Source organism: Zootoca vivipara, chromosome 8 (assembly GCF_965207765.1).
Source record: "Zootoca vivipara chromosome 8, rZooViv2.hap1.1, whole genome shotgun sequence".
NCBI lineage: Eukaryota > Metazoa > Chordata > Lepidosauria > Squamata > Lacertidae > Zootoca > Zootoca vivipara.
Window position 1 is genome coordinate 84,471,497 of NC_142591.1, and position 14,390 is coordinate 84,485,886.

Here is a 14,390-nt window from a genome sequence, read left to right on the forward strand (position 1 = left end):
AGAAAGTTAGACTGTGACTCTCCTGGATGGTAGGACTTGTCAATTTAGAAGAAACTATGGGATGGGGTTGGGTGGGGGGTGGCAAGAGAGAGAAGAGAAGAGATCCATAAAGAAGCATGGGAAGGATTAGTCTCCGGGGGGGGGGGAATCAGTCTGGAGGGAAAGTTTAATTAAAAAGAGCAGAGTTTTTAATTACCAGGGAAATGTACTTGAATGGTTGATTTGCATAATCCCAGCGGCAGCGGGGAACAGGCAGAGAGAAGATAAGGTTTTTTCGTTTCCTTTACAATCGTTCTCTTGTTCTTTGCTATCTCGCTGAAAGGAACTTTGATCCCCAGCCCTTCCCTCCAACAGTAGCCCTGACTGCCATCTTTCTTTTTGCAGTCAGGGCCTCCTGTCTAGAGGTGGGGCGGTCTGTTGCTTTGGGGGGGGGGTGCTCTGTGGAGACAAAGGGCTTTACTCCTTTCTCAGAGCCATCCGCTGAAATGCAATTTCCCCTCCTGTAACCACACACACACAAACACGCACTTTCTTGTTGTTGTTATGCTGTCGGGAAACATTAACTTTTCAGGTGCCCACACTCACTGTTGGCCTCCTCCTCCTCCTCCTCCTCCTCCTCCTCCTCCTCCTCCTCCTCCTCCTCCTCCTCCTCCCCCCCCCAGTCTTCGTCTTCTACTTCTACTTCTATTTCTGCGATCACTCGTAGCCGAGTAAGATTGTCTTCCATGAACTCCATTTTAACAATGAGTCCGTAAGTGACTGTGGAGGCCAATTCTGAATCCACACGTCCTTCCACAGTGGAGACTTAGCACGTTTCCTCTTAGCACGTTTCTCCCTTGCGTCCTGAGTTCGAGTGTCTTCAAAGCCCATGATACCTTTGGTAAAGGCTGTTCTCCAATTGGAGCGCTCGCAGGCCAGTGTTTCCCAGTTGTCAGTGTTTATACTACAGTGGAACCTCGGTTTATGAACACCTCGGTTTACAAATTTTCGGTTTACGAACACCGCAGACCCATCTGGAACGGATTAATCCACTTTCCATTACTTTCAATGGGAAAGTTCGCTTCAGTTTATGAACGCTTCAGTTTAAGTACTCCGCGGACCGCCTGGAACAGATTAATCCACTTTCCATTACTTTCAATGGGAAAGTTCGCTTCAGTTTATGAACGCTTCAGTTTATGAACTTCCAGAACCAATTGTGTTCATAAACCGAGGTACCACTGTACATTTTTAAAATTTGCCTTGAGAGGGTCTTCAAACCACCAGCATTAAGCTTTCCATTTCTAAGTTTGGAATAGAGTAGTTGCTTTGGAAGATGATAATCAAGCATTCACACAACAGGACCAGTCCAATGAAGTTGATGTTGAAGAATCTTAGACTGTCACCCCAGCTGTGGAAGAATAGAGGGAGCTGGCAGGAAGACATTTCATAACTGAGTAAAGTGGTACCTCGACATACGAATGCTTCAACTTCCGAAGGTTTCGACTTATGAAGTCGACAACCCCGGAAGTCTTGTCGCCGCACATGCTTTGTGTCTTCACAGAAACGCAAAATCGCGCTTCGCACTCGACTTATGAAGAGCGCCGCAGAACGGATCGTCTTCGTAAGTTGAGGTACCACTGTAATTTTGTGTGTGTGAGGGAGGGAGGGAGGGAGGGAGGGAGGGAGGGAGGGAGAGGGAGAGATAAAGCTTGGCCACATTCATAGCATACTTTTAAAGCACCACAATATCACTTTAAACAGTCACAGCTTCCTCCAATTAATTCTGGAAAATGACTTTTATTCAGGATACTGACACTTGCTAAGAGGCCCCTGCAATTCCCAGAGTGGTTTAATGATCAATCTCTCTTCATTGAATCCTAGAATCGTAGACTTGGAAAGGGATGCCTACGGGCCTCTCGTCCATCCTCGGCATGCAGGAATCCCTGACAGATGACCATCCAACCTCCAAAGAAGGAGAGTCCACCACCTTCCGAGGGAGTCCATTCCACGTGCGACATCGTGTGCGTGCAATGGCTCCCTCCCCCCAATGTTGTGCGCAACTCGGTGCCTCTGATCTGGAACACTCTGGAGATGGGGAGCAGGGAGCTAAATCTGGAAAAAATAAAATAAACATCCAATGGAGAATTTGAAGAAGAAAACATTGCTATCTCTACTTGGGCTGAGGGGCTAGGAAATTTACCAGAAATAGATCCTTCTGATAACAAGGAGAGAAGAGAAACAGCCTGCGGGGGAAGAGAAGTTTAGTTATGGAGGCGCTACCTCAATGGAGAAAACACATAAGACCCTGCTCCTATTCAGCTGTTTGTTTGTTTCCCTGTTCAGTGTTTTAAGCCTGAAAGGGGTTGTGGGTTGTATTGAAAGCCCCTCCTCACCCAGATCGCTTCCCCCCCCCCCGATGCTTTGAAGTGCTATTCACTGCCTACAGACCATTACTTAGCCATGATTAAGTGCGCCGTAATGGTTCCCCTCCCCCTCTTCCATTCTTCCAAATCAATTTTCTAGGCTTTTTCAATGGCACTTTTTTTTCCCGCTCCCAGGGTGGGGGGGGGGAGATGAGAGATAAAAGCCAATCAGTCTTTAGATCCAGGGAATGTTTTCACAGGCAGAGAGAAGAGGACTGCGATTATTGCAGCAAATTATAGACTATCTTCCCTGGGTATCTGTGTAGCTGGTCGAGCTGAAAACAGGAAATTTTAAGCACAGGATCCGAGGCCCACAAAGCAAATATTTAACAATTGTGCTTAAAAAGCTATACATATAAATACATATATATGTGAATAAAGTTATTGAAGGGGAGATGAGAGGTAGGAGGAGATTTACTGAGAGGTCTAGTCGTGCATGAGCTAGAGTGAGATATAGATTAGCAGCTAAATCTGGAAAGTATGCATTTAGTGAATTCTGCCCATTGCTTTGTAACCCACCCAAATCACTGGTCTAGGAAGAGGTGCTGAGTGTCATTCTCTTCCCCCCAAAAAGTGGTTCATTGGCAGGAGAAGTTAGGCCAATGGAGAAATGGCACTTGCCTAAGCTTGGGAGAAAGAAGTGCTTGTTGTTGGTTAGTTGTTTAGTCGTGTCCGACTCTTCGTGACCCCATGGACCAGAGCACGCCAGGCACTCCTGTCTTCCACTGCCTCCTGCAGTTTGGTCAAATTCATGTTTGTAGCTTCAAGAACACTGTCCAACCATCTTGTCCTCTGTCGTCCCCTTCTCCTAGTGCCCTCAATCTTTCCCAACATCAGGGTCTTTTCCAAGGATTCTTCTCTTCTCATGAGGTGGCCAAAGTATTGGAGCCTCAGCTTCACGATCTGTCCTTCCAGTGAGCACTCAGGGCTGATTTCCTTCAGAATGGATAGGTTTGATCTTCTTGCAGTCCATGGGACTCTCAAGAGTCTCCTCCAGCACCATAATTCAAAAGCATCAATTCTTCAGCGATCAGCCTTCTTTATGGTCCAGCTCTCACTTCCATACATCACTACTGGGAAAACCATAGCTTTAACTATATGGACCTTTGTCGGCAAGGTGATGTCTCTGCTTTTTAAGATGCTGTCTAGGTTTGTCATTGCTTTTCTCCCAAGAAGCAGGCGTCTTTTAATTTCGTGACTGCTGTCACCATCTGCAGTTATCAAGGAGCCCAAGAAAGTAAAATCTCTCACTGCCTCCATTTCTTCCCCTCCCCCTAGAAGTGCTAGGATGGTAATAATAATAATAATAATAATAATAATAATAATAATAATAATAATTTATTACTTATACCCCGCCCATCTGGCTGGGTTTCCCCAGTCACTCTAGGCAGCTTCCAACAAGAGATTAAGAATACATTAAAACATCAGGCATTAAAAACTTCCCTAAACAGGGTGGCCTTCAGATGTCTTCTGAAAGTCAGGTAATTGTTTTTGTCTTTGACATCTGGTGGAAGGGCATTCCACAGGGCGGGCGCCACTACCAAGAAGGCCCTCTGCCTGGTTCCCTGTAACTTTGCTTCTCGCAGGGAGGGAACCACCAGAAGGCCTTCGGCACTGGACCTCAGTGAACGTCAGGGACCATGGCACTTGCCTGACCTCCCAGCAGGTGGGTTGCTGTGGAGATGTCCTAATTGACCTGGTATCAAGCATGGAGTCCTCGGAGGAGAAACTGGACACCCCACAGATTGAGGACATTGATGACCAAGTGAGCATCCACCAGACCAATGCTGGTGCTTGAAGTTGCGGGCATCCGATGAAGCTGAAGATTCAGGACAGATATAAGAAGGACTTCTTCAGGCAGTGCTCCATTAGACTGTGGAACTCTCTCCCACAGGAGGCAGTGATGGCGACCAAGTTTGAGAGTTTTAAAAGCAGATTTGATAAATTTGCGGATGAGGGGGCAATTGATGCCTAATAGCCAAGATGGCTATGTTCTGCCTCCAAAGTTGGAGGCTGCAATTCTTCTGGAATCCTTTCTTGCTGGAAACGGCAGGAGGGGAGTGTGTTAATGTGCTCAGATCCTGCTTGCAGTTTCCCACACGTATCTAGTTGGTCACTGAAGAAAAGGATGTCCAACTAGAAGGGTCATTGGCCTCATCTGGGAGGCTCTCTTTATCTTCTCATGAGGATCCCTATGAGGGTCATCCAGGATATACCTGGACAAGTTCGATGGACATCTATAACGGATGCTTTATTTGAGATTCCTGTATTGTGGGGGTGGACTAGATGACCCTTGGGATACCTTCTATGATTCTGTGTCAGAGGAGCCACTTCTAGTCCTCAAGCATGCCAGAAGCATCTGGTCAAGGCAGGAGAGCGCTAGTACAGTAACTATCTACGGGCGTAGAGTCAGTGCTCTGCTTGTGAATAAGACTCCTTCACTGCCAGAAGCTGTGGCCTGGATGTGGTTTTGGAAACCAGAGCATATAAGCCTCTCAGTTGCTGGTGATGTCTGTTAGGAGTTGGAGTCAAAAACATCTGGAAGCGACCAGGTGCTTGGATGTTTGGTCTACACCAGTGATGGCCAGACTTGGGCCTCCAGCTGTTTTGGGACTACAACTCCCATCATTGCTAGCTAACAGTACCAGTGGTCAGGGATGATGGGAATTGTAGTCCCAAAACAGCTGGAGGGCCAAGTTTGGCCACCACTGGTCTACACTGACTGCCAGTGGTACTGCAGGGTTTCCAACAAAGAGTCTCTCCCAGTCCGACCTGGTGATGCTCAGGATTGAACCTTTTGTATGCAAAGCAAGCTCTCTTCACCTGAACCTTCTCTGCTAGTTCCCCCCCCCCATGTGTATCTTGGGGCTTTGGAAGGTGCCATAAAAGTTTCCCATCAGTGAAATTGCAGCGCCTGGCAGTAAGATCTGATTAGTTCTTTAAATGTGTGTGTTGAATACTATCTGTTTCCTTCATTTACCAGTCAAGACAGCACTCCGCATCGGGAGAAATCAGGCTGATTTGCTTACGGAAAGCGATCAGGCAGAAATTTAGGATACTTTTTAACAGCTGATTGCTCTACAACATAAAACTTCCTTGGCTGCCTTCTTCAAATAAATTTGCAAAGAGATTAAAAGACGTGAGCAGGTGGACATGTGGTTCAGGATGAACCTGCTTCTTGCAAACTTCTCCAGTCTGGGCAGATGGAGATTATTCTTTGAATTTCATGGTCAGGAAGCTATAAGCATTTAAAAACAAACAAACAAACAACAAACAAACAACAAACCTTTTGTTTATTTATTTGCTTTTGCCAATGTTTTAACTAATTAGTAGCTTGGAGGCAATTTTTGACTACTCCCTAACCGGCCGCCTTAATTTTTCCTCCTCCTAAATTCATTTGCCTCTTTAGCTGGGAGAATGATTGTTTAAATCATAGAATCATAGAGTTAGAAGAGACTGCAAGGGCCATCCAGTCCAACCCCCTGCCAAGCAGGAAACACCACCAAAGCATTCTTGACATATGCCTGTCAAGCCTCTGCTTAAAGACCTCCAAAGAAGGAGACTCCACTACACTCCATAACAGCAGTATTTTAAAAATATTGCCTTGCGCATCTTAGTTCCTTAGCAGTACCAAAATAGGAGCATATTTAGCCAACTGGATTTTTTTATTTTAAGAAGGATATTGACCAACTGGAAGGTCTGCAGAGGAGGGCAGCTAAGATGATCAAAGACAAAGCCTTATGAGGAATGGTTGAAGGAGGTAGGTATGTGTCAGGGGACCACCTCCAGGGGTCAGAAGAGAGCCCAGCCGAGCAGTGCCGAAGTTGCGCTCTGTGTCGGGGGAGGCAGGCGGAAGGCAGCGGCAGGAGAAGCACTTCCCCCGCCGCAGCCTCTCGCCACGCACATCCGGCACGGGGCGCAACTTCGGAGGTCTCCGAGGCTGTGCTCCGTGTCGTGGGAGGCAGGCAAGGCGGTGGCTGGGAGAAGAGAACTTCTCCCCCCGCCACCTTGCACACAATCGGCATCAGACGGGGCTTCAGAGACCTTCTCCGAAACCCCGTTGCATGCCACCGCCAGTCCCCCAGAGCCTATAGGAACACATTGATTAAGTTTCAATGCATTCCTATGGGAAACTGGGACTCGCTAGACGAAAAATTCATTACACGAATTGACCCGTGGACAAGATGGTTGGACAGTGTTCTCGAAGCCACCAACATGAGCCTGACCAAACTGTGGGAGGCAGTAGAAGACAGGAGTGCCTGGCGTGCTCTGGTCCATGGAGTCATGAAGAGTCGGACACAACTAAACAACAACAACAACAACAACAACAACAACAACAACAACATGTCTGTGTCAGGTTCAAGCAGGCCTCTCCTATCTTCAGGTCCTTGTTGGGGCAATGCAGGTAGTCTGAATCCTGGGCAGACTGGGGAAATCTCAACTCAGTTTGGAGACGTTTGCATCTCAGTCTTTGCTTTGGGAAAGCAGGTCGTTCTACTCCCCTCCACACCTGCACCTGCAGCAACATGCACCGGAGCCGTAGCTCAAAAGGTGGAGCTCCTGCTTTGCATGCAGGAGGTTCCAGATTTAATCTCAAGCATTTCCAGGTGGGAGTGCCCCACCCCCATATGAAAGCCTGGAGCGCTGCTGCCAGTCCGTGTATACAGCACTGAGCCAGATGGTCAAGAGAGCTACTGGTGGCCAAAAGTGTCATTTCCCATCCAGATACATGCAGTACATAATCCTGAATTCTTTTTTTTATAATATTTTTTATTAGTTTTTTAGTATAAACACAAACAAAACATAACATTATATATATTTTCTGTCCCTCCATCCTCCCCTCCCCCACCAGTCCACTTCTGCCACCAGTAAGACCAGTAGGCGTTGAGAGCCGAAGGGGTCCAATTTAAGGCTAAGTTCATCCTCCACTCCACTCCTCCACCCCCAGCCCCCCCCCCTGCCACCAGAAGTCCAGGTGCGGAAGAGTAGCATGGTTTGGATTTCCCCCAGCCATTCCTTGAATACACACATCTAAAACAAACAAAAGATTTTTACCAATTCTTATAACTTAACATTGTACTTGTGGGTTCCTCAGATCTCTTCTTCCTGGTCTTCTTAGTTTCTTAACATAATTATGGCGGATTTTCTATTCATAATTAAAGTCTTTTCCTTTAAATATTCACATTGTCCTCCTCCTTTTTCATGCCCCCTCCCCACGAGTCACCTCCTGCCACGAGGTGCATCCATGAGGTGAGGCCTTCCAGAGGAGATCCATTTTTGTGTCTGGGTTTCCCTCCACCCCCTCCTTCCCCCTGAGAGCACCCCCTGCCACCAGGTGCTTCCAAGTAGGGAGAGGAAGAAAGGTGGCCCTCTGCCTAGGCACCTAACAAAACATAAACATTTAATACAAATCTAAAATTCCTTTCCCCAGCCATTCTTCTCTCCCTCCAGAAAACTCCAATTTTTCTATCTACTCCTTTTTCTAATCTAAAACTTAACATTTTACTTTTACTCCCCCCCCTCCCCCCTCCGGTACCTTTCCCCCAATCGGATCAGCATTTCCTTTAACAAGCCAAGATTTCAGAAACCGTTATTCATTCAGCCTAAATATCTCTTAACTAAAACTTTTTATCCCACCCCACATCTTTCCCTTTTCCCAATCCAGGCCTCTGCCCCCCCCCTCTTTCTGCCTTTCCTTTCCCTCTGTTACACATCCCCAAATTTCAGTCCCTCCAGGGGTCTTCTTTTCTTGAGTCTTTATTTCATTTTGTTGCTCTTTGCAGCTGTCTTTTTCCTTTCCAGGTCCTTGTTGTACTTCCTCCAGGTCATTTTTTTGTAATCCAACTCAGTTTTTACAATGTCCACTTCTTGTTCTTTGATCTCAAACTGGCTTTCAGCATTATCCTCTGAGTCCTGATCTTGAACCAAAGTCTCTGAACATGTTAAACTGGAGTATTGCAGTGTCCTATGAATGTCCTTCAAAATTCCCAAGTAGTTCAAAACTGCCTCCTGGAAGCTTGGTGAATACATTGTTTTCATTCCTTCTTTTAACCACAAGCAGGCAGGAGATTAGGGGGCAGAGCACACTGGAAATTTCCATTCAGACACGCTCTCCTCCATCTTGGCTGTTCCTTCCATTGTCTTTAACTTTTCCACAATAAATCATCTCATAAGTCCAGATTCTTCTCTTTTAATGTGATCTTGTAGCCAATTAAACTTTCAAAGGGTTTTTATAAATTTTCCTTATCTTTTGACAGCTTTGACAGCTTTGACAGCTGTCAAGATTCCCCCCCCCCCTTGCGCACTTGCTGTTCCTCAAGAGGTGCCGGCTCCGGGGTTTGAGAAGGGGTAAAAAGTCACTGTTTCTTTTGGGTGCAAAAAACAAAGTATTCCTTTCGGCTTTGGAATATTTAATGCGCCTCTTAATTAACCATTAGGAAGAGATCGACTTCCGTTTTTGGATCTCTTCTTATTTTTCCGGATTAACATTTTTAAAATCCAAAAGTCCAAATGGAGATTTCACTTACTTTGACGAAATCTTTTATTTTCTTGGAAGAATCCGCCGCTTGCCGGGTAAGGACTCGGAGCTTCGCTTCTAGGAGGTAAGTTGGGTCCCAAAATGGCTCCCGCGACTCCACTCCGCTGGCTCTCGATCGCTCTACTGAGCTCTCGGGCAGCGGAGGAATCGCGAACGGAGCAGCCGCTGGGTACGTGAGTCACCGGGACGCTCTTCCCGATGTTTTTGTGGGGAGTCCGCTCGCTCTGCGGACTCCCCCCCCCCTCCGTGAGGCCAGGGACTTCGGAGCACGAAGTCCCTGCGTCCTTCTTCACCGGCGCGACGGACCGGACTTGCAGTACATAATCCTGAATTCATGCACTTATCTCACAGGAAGCAACGATGGCCTCAAAGCTGGATGACTTTAAAAGAGGACTGGACAAATTCATGGAGGAGGAGAGGGCTCTCAATGGCCACAAGCCAGGATGGTTCAACTCTGCCTCCCCAGTTGGCGGCAGCAATGTTTCTCAGTACCAATTTCTGGATATCACAGGAGTTGACAGGGCTCTTGCGCTCCTGTACTGCTTGCGCGTTTCCCTTTGTCAATTTGTTTTATTTTGATTTCAAAAGTTTACTGTACATACTTTCCCATCAACAATACAATACCTTTAATTTATCCACTGGCTTCCCCTCCCCTCCCCTCCCTCCATGGTGTTCTATGATTATCCTTTAATGCTGCATATTTTAACTTATAACACACCAAACGTACATCCTGAGTTATTAGTCTTAATGCCTTTCTGCTGCTGCTCCTATTTCAAATCCAGCTCACGTTTTCATGAAACTATAATAGTTCTTTAGATATTCTACAGAAGGTTTCCAATCCTCAAAGAAGAATTTATTGCTTGTGGGTTTCTCATTATGGGCACCTGGTCAGCCACTGTGAGAACAGGATGCTGGACTAAATAATAATGATAATGATAATAAAATAATAATAATAATAATGTTGTTGTTTAGTCGTTTAGTCGTGTCTGACTCTTCGTGACCCAATGGACCAGAGCACGCCAGGCACTCCTGTCTTCCACTGCCTCCCACAGTTTGGTCAAACTCATGTTCGTAGCTTCGAGAACACTGTCCAACCATCTCGTCCTCTGTCGTCCCCTTCTCCTTGTGCCCTCCATCTTTCCCAACATCAAGGTCTTTTGCAAGGATTCTTCTCCTCTCATGAGGTGGCCAAAGTATTGGAGCCTCAGCTTCAGGATCTGTCCTTCCAGTGAGCACTCAGGGCTGATTTCCTTAAGAATGGATAGGTTTGATCTTCTTGCAGTCCATGGGACTCTCAAGAGTCTCCTCCAGCACCATAATTCAAAAGCATCAATTCTTCGGCGATCAGCCTTGTTTATGGTCCAGCTCTCACTTCCATACATCACTACTGGGAAAACCATAGCTTTAACTATACGGACCTTTGTAGGCAAGGTGATATCTCTGCTTTTTAAGATGCTGTCTAGGTTTGTCATTGCTTTTCTCCCAAGAAGCAGGCGTCTTTTAATTTCGTGACTGCTGTCACCATCTGCAGTGATCAAGGAGCCCAAGAAAGTAAAATCTCTCACTGCCTCCATTTCTTCCCCTTCTATTTGCCAGGAGGTGATGGGACCAGTGGCCATGATCTTGGTTTTTTTGATGTTGAGCTTCAGACCATATTTTGCGCTCTCCTCGTTCACCCTCATTAAAAGGTTCTTTAATTCCTCCCCACTTTCTGCCATCAAGGTTGTGTCATCTGCATACCTGAGGTTGTTGATATTTCTTCCGGCAATCTTAATTCCGGTTTGGGATTCATCTAGTCCAGCCTTTCGCATGATGAATTCTGCATATAAGTTAAATAAGCAGGGAGACAATATACAACCTTGTCGTACTCCTTTCCCAATTTTGAACCAATCAGTTGTTCCATATCCAGTTCTAACTGTAGCTTCTTGTCCCACATAGAGATTTCTCAGGAGACAGATGAGGTGATCAGGCACTCCCATTTCTTTAAGAACTTGCCATAGTTTGCTGTGGTCGACACAGTCAAAGGCTTTTGCATAGTCAATGAAGCAGAAGTAGACGTTTTTCTGGAACTCTCTAGCTTTCTCCATAATCCAGCGCATGTTTGCTATTTGGTCTCTGGTTCCTCTGCCCCTTCGAAATCCAGCCTGCACTTCTGGGAGTTCTCGGTCCACATACTGCCTAAGCCTGCCTTGTAGAATTTTAAGCATAACCTAGCTAGCGTGTGAAATGAGCGCAATTGTGCGGTAGTTGGAGCATTCTTTGGCACTGCCCTTCTTTGGAATTGGGATGTAGACTGATCTTCTCCAATCCTCTGGCCATTGCTGGGTTTTCCAAACTTGCTGGCATATTGGGTGTAGCACCTTAACAGCATCATCTTTTAAAATTTTAAATAGTTCAGCTGGAATACCATCACTTTCACTGGCCTTGTTATTAGCAATGCTTTCTAAGGCCCACATGACTTCACTCTCCAAGATGTCTGGCTCAAGGTCAGCAACCACACTACCTGGGGTGTAGGAGTCCTCCATATCTTACTGGTATAATTCCTCTGCGTATTCTTGCCACCTCTTCTTGATGTCTTCTGCTTCTGTTAGGTCCTTACCCCTTTTGTCCTTGATTATGGTAATCTTTGTACGAAATGTTCCTTTCATATCTCCAATTTTCTTGAACAGATCTCTGGTTTTCCCCATTCTATTGTTTTCCTCTATTTCTTTGCATTGCTCATTTAAGAAGACCCTCTTGTCTCTCCTTGCTGTTTTTTGGAAATCTGCATTCGGTTTCCTGTATCTTTCCCTATCTCCCTTGCATTTTGCTTGCCTCCTCTCCTCCGCTATTTGTAAGGCCTCGTTGGACAGCCATTTTGCTTTCTTGCATTTCCTTTTCCTTGGGATGGTTTTCGTTGCTGCCTCCTGTATAATGTTACGAGCCTCCATCCATAGTTCTTCAGGCACTCTGTCCACCAAATCTAAATCCTTAAACCTGTTCCTCACTTCCACTGTGTATTCATAAGGGATTTGATTCAGATTGTATCTTACTGGCCCAGTGGTTTTTCCTACTTTCTTCAGTTTAAGCTGGAATTTTGCTATAAGAAGCTCATGATCTGAGTTACAGTCAGCTCCAGGTCTTGTTTTTGCTGACTGCATAGAGCTTCTCCATCTTTGGCTGCAGAGAATATAATCAATCTGATTTCGATGCTGCCCATTTGGTGATATCCATGTGTAGAGTCGTCTCTTGTGTTGTTGGAAAAGTGTTTTTGTGATGACCAGCTTGTTCTCTTGACAGAACTCTATTAGCCTTTGCCCTGCTTCATTTTGAACTCCAAGCCCAAACTTGCCAGTTGTTCCTTTTATCTCTTGATTCCCTACTTTAGCATTCCAATCCCCTGTAATGAGAAGAACATCCTTCTTTGGTGTCATTTCTAGAAGGTGTTGTAAGTCTTCATAGAACTGGTCAATTTCACTTTCTTCAGCACCGGTAGTTGGTGCATAAACCTGGATTACTGTGATGTTAAAAGGTCTGCCTTGGATCCGTATCAAGATCATTCTGTCATTTTTGAGATTGCATCCCATTACAGCTTTTGCCACTCTTTTGTTGACTATGAGGGCCACTCCATTTCTTCTACGGGATTCTTGCCCACAGTAGTAGATATGATAGTCACCCGAACTGAATTCACCCATTCCCTTCCATTTTAGTTCACTGATGCCCAGGATGTCAATATTTATTCTTGCCATCTCATTTTTCACCACATCCAGCTTACCAGGGTTCATGGTTCTTACATTCCAGGTTCCTATGCAATATTTTTCTTTACAGCATCAGACTTTCCTTTCGCTTCCAGGCATATCCGCAACTGAGCGACCTTTCGGCTTTGGCCCAGCCGCTTCATCAGCTCTGAATCTACTTGTACTTGTCCTCCGCTCTTCCTCAGTAGCATGTTGGATGCCTTCCGACCTGAGGGGCTCATCTTCCAGCGTCATAACTTTTATATGCCTGTTGTCTTTGTCCATAGAGTTTTCTTGGCTTTCTTGGATACTGGAGTGGCTTGCCAATTCCTTCTCCAGGTGGATCACGTTTGGTCAAAACATAACTTCTCTAAGTTATTTAAGCCCCTTCGCCATGGCAAGGCAGTGATCCATGAAGGGGAATAATAATAATAATAATAATAATAATAATAATAATAATAATAATCCATTATATGCCACCCATCTGACTGGGCTGCCACTCCGGGCGGCTTTCAACAATTTAAAACATTAAGCACAATAAAACATGAAACATTAACAACATTCCAATACAGGGCTATAGATGGACCACTGGCCTGATCCTGCAGGCACTTCTTATTGTGGGATGTAGTCAAGCACAACATTCCTTGTTTTCTTAGAGTAGACATGCAAAGGAATGTTTGGACCAGCCAGTTGAAACTTCCTGTTCCTCCTGGCCTGGAGCATCCTTCCTTGCATGTGACTAGGGTGGGCGTGACCTTTCCAGACCTGGTAAAAGGACAAGGCATGCTGCCCCTCTCTCTCTTTTCCATCTTCCTTTTGTCCTGCAAACTTCCTGGAATGAACGGCCGGCTGCCACCCAAGCAGTCCCCCAGGTCTCCCTTATGGAGTAAACCTGTTTGCATATGTTTGCAGGGCAGTCTCAAGCAGGTCGCGCGCCCTGGTGCTGAGGGGCGGAGATCGCTCCGGCGCCCCCGCCCTCGCAGGGCACAGCATGGCCCTGGCGCACCGCACCACCGGGGGTCTACCTAGAGCCGGCCCTGTATGTTTGAAACTTTAAGCCTAGAGCCTGCCTTCAGGGATCACACTGTGCTCTGCCTGATCGTGAGCAAACTTTCTTTTTATTGCTTATGAATAAGACTCTGTTGTCTTTATTCTTTTAGGAGGATTGAATGGCGTATTGTCTTAAGAAACTCACACAAGTTTGCAATTAGTTTTCTGCTGTGAGTGAGAACTTGAAGGGGAATGTAAACTCTGCTAAGTAAAGGAACTTGCAAGTGCAGCTTAGGAAGGATATTAATAAACAATATATCCTCTCCTGCCACCCTGAGCATTCCCACACTTATGACCAAGAGCATCAAGAGCATCTCAGGTTAATGCAGCTTCCTTTAGTCCGAGGAAAATGCTGTGAAAGAGTGATGCGCTCTCTCGCTCTCGCTCTCCCTGAAGTTGTAGTGTGTGTGTGTGTGTGTTTCTTTTTTTAAAAGCTAATATGTCCCATGGCATTAACAAGCTTTAGGAGGAAGGAGTGCACAGGGGGAGGGGGGCACAGGTTTGTGTTTTGCTTGCAGCAGATGTACAATTTGCCCCCTTGCCACCAGAAGCAACTCCTTCATCAGTCCAAAGGAATGAGCCTCTCATGAGTTCCTGATTGTTGCAACAGCCAAAGCTCTCCCCAGAGACGCCCCCATTGTTTGTGTTCCATAAAGTGAAAGACGTCTCTCGGTTGCCCTCCAG